Source organism: Mustela putorius, unplaced genomic scaffold (genome assembly GCF_011764305.1).
Source record: "Mustela putorius furo isolate JIRA1106 unplaced genomic scaffold, ASM1176430v1.1 tig00537350_pilon_pilon_pilon, whole genome shotgun sequence".
Taxonomy (NCBI): Eukaryota; Metazoa; Chordata; class Mammalia; order Carnivora; family Mustelidae; genus Mustela; species Mustela putorius.
This window is the reverse complement of record NW_025422471.1, coordinates 2356211-2358869: the sequence shown is the minus strand read 5'-3', so window position 1 is coordinate 2358869 and position 2659 is coordinate 2356211. Positions and strand designations below refer to the sequence as shown.

General features: G+C 39.3%; 1 pseudogene; it reads right to left on the bottom strand.

The window, feature by feature from the left end:
• Positions 1–208: 208 nt before the first annotated feature.
• On the bottom strand, positions 209–307 carry LOC123390473 (annotated as a pseudogene).
• Between the last annotated feature and the right edge of the window lie 2352 nt (positions 308–2659).

The following is a 2659-nucleotide window of genomic DNA, read 5'->3' as shown; positions in this document are numbered from 1 at the left end:
CACACCGTACAGTAAATTTGTGATTATCCAAGAAACCATTGTAGAGTAATGGCTGAAATACAAACTTTGTCATGTGTTCTTTAATTCTACATTGACTATTTAATTAAGCGAAAGTTTCTGTGAATATGTTGGAACTCTCCTGAGTTTAATGCCAGTTTATTTTGTTTTGGATGATTTTTAAAAATCTCCCTCTTAGTCCTCATTTTTGTATAATCTTTCCCCCTTCTTTTTGGGTGTCATCTTTGCACAAGGGCCAGTTAATCCTCTCTGTATCATTCCAGTTTTAGCGTATGTGCTGCCAAACCACATACCCCTTCTTTTTGGAACATTTAGCTTGAACCTTAGTTCAGAAGAGTTTGTTATAATACTGTAATGGTTTACAGATAACTCAGACTTGTATATGTGAGAGCTGCATGTCTGTTAACAAATCAGTAAATTGATGTCTTGCTGTGTGCCAGGCACTGTGCTAGGTACTGGGGGTATAATAGTCCTAACATACGAAAATCTCTGCTCTCATAGAGCTTAGGGTCAGAAATTAAACAAAGTAATAAGTAAAATAGGTCATATTGTAACGAGTCCAAATACTTTGGAGTAGTAAAGGGTGGTGGGTGATCCCAGGAACACCTGGGAAGGTTGCAATTCTAAATGTCAAGATCATGAAGACCTCACTGAGAAGGCGGCAGTTGAGTAACCAAAGACCTGAACTGAGCAAGAGAGGAAACCACGTGGATACATATGTGGTGTGAGATTATTTTAGACAGAGGAAAGAGCAAGTGGGAGCATGCCTGTGTAAAAAACAAACAGCAAGAAGGCCAGCGTGCCTGGGGGTCAAGGAGCTGGGGAAAGGGTGGAGAGAGGAGAGACTGGTGAGGAGGGTTAGGGGTGGAGAGGTTGGCTTTGTAGGGCCTGGCATGCCAGGATGACTCTCGCTTTTATTCTGACCCAAATGAGAGGGGTGTTCAGCAGCAAGATATGAGCTGCTTTACCAAAGGCTTACTATGATTGCTATGCATTGAGAACAGATTATAAGGTGGCAAGGGCAAAAGCAGGGAGCTGAGTTAGGAGGCAATTACAATAACCCAGGCATGAGAAGATGGTATCTCACTCCTTACTGTGCGTTTTGTGCTGCCTATATTGTACACAGAGACCAGTGCAAAGGGACCATTTCTGTGTATTTTTCCGTCTCGGCATTCTCCCCCTGTGGCTCAAATCTTACGTGAAAGGGCAAGGGAAACCGATGACATCCTTCACCTTGTTTCGGTCATTACTGTAAGAATATCAATCTTATGCGTGGGTGGCGTTTTATGGTCTCCAAGCATTCTTATATATGTCGCCACATCTAGCCCTTACTGTCTAAAGGGTGGCAGTCCCGAGGTGTATTGGACACGGCTAGAGTCAGGCGGGCGGTTCCTTCTCTTTTCGGGAGTGTGCACGTTGGCTTCTGTGAATATGCATAAGCTAAGCAATAACCAATAACCATCTATTCGTGGAATGGGATTTGGGTGCACTTAAGGAAATTTACTCAGCTGCCGGCTCATTAAAGAGTATATCTATCAAGGGTGATGACTGGGATGTCAGGCTGAAAAAACTTCCTTGTTATTGGAATTGAGCCTCTAAATTGTTCAGGGGACGTTCTTCATCAAACAAGAACATGCATAATTTTCTCCTTTTAAGTTCACCATTTCTTTTTGCAGGATTCACAAATCTAAAGATTAAGTAGATAGAAGTATATGAGAACTAGAGGACCCTCCCCCCACAACCGGGGGAATTATAATACCAAAAGATACTTAATTTTTGCTGAGCAGTAATACTAGGTACAGTGTTGCCTTGTGTATGTCAAAATATTTCAGGCGAAGATGGTTTTCATATATGGGATTTAAATAACAAGGCCCATGACATTTTACTTTTAACCTACCAGATACATTGAATACAATTAAAATATTCAAGTTAATGTCAATGAAAAGAACATAAATAACTTTTCTCTGTGATTTAATTTAAATCTAAATATATTTTCAGTGTTTCAGAGAAAAGATGAGGGAATTGTAGAAATTGTGCTCTGTTACAGTTGAGAAAGCGGAGAGTGTGTCTTGTATGATGTAACAGCGTTTCCCAGATTTGAATGAAAAAAATCTGAATGGGAAAATATACCTTTGTAGTCAAAGGGAATAATATATCACTTGAATTGTGTTCCTCAATTGCCACTTGTCTAGGAGATTGAATTTTTGAACATAACCGCAATAAAATGCAAAAAAGGCATGTTAATACAGTGATGACGGAAAAAACTTAAGTGCTCAGGGTAGGAATTTGAACTTATGGTTCAAACAATTGTATTCCATCTCTTTCTTACAAATAAGATTATTGGAAAGATTAATATTTTGTGTTGAAAAAGCCACTTATTTGAATAAGCTCTCTCAATTATAATATTCTCCATTAATGATTTTTTTTTTCACTTTTTCCTTGAAATCACGGTATGTGTAAAATGCATTTGATGTTCCAGCTTTCAATCTGACAAGTTTTCACACTGTGTGATAGGTATAGCCTTTTCAGAATGTTCTTTTTGAACTTTTTGCTGGGTAATGGTTTCTGGATTAGCCCAGGGACTGGTGCCATGGGTAGCATCGGAGGCGGTGATTCATGGTTCTCTAATCCTGTTCTTTTC